We start from the raw sequence: 230 nt of genomic DNA, 5'->3' as shown, positions 1-230 counted from the left end.
ACTCCAGCATCTTCCCGTCTGCAGTCAGTGCTAAACGGTCTCTTCTTCAAGTGTCAGTTTCCAAAGGTAATTTCTTAACTGAGTGTCTCAACAGAATTCTGTTTGAACAACCTGTCACTCGAATGTTCTCAGACTCTGCTAGGCATCAACCCTTGACAGTCCATAACAGGCTCACAAGCTGTGTTGGCCTGAAACAACTGGCATTTTGAGACCTATTATCACTCCTTATA

The sequence above is a fragment of the Gekko japonicus genome, unplaced genomic scaffold (assembly GCF_001447785.1).
Source record: "Gekko japonicus isolate JY-2015 unplaced genomic scaffold, Gekko_japonicus_V1.1 scaffold1238, whole genome shotgun sequence".
Classification (NCBI taxonomy): domain Eukaryota; kingdom Metazoa; phylum Chordata; class Lepidosauria; order Squamata; family Gekkonidae; genus Gekko; species Gekko japonicus.
This window is presented reverse-complemented; position numbering follows the sequence as displayed.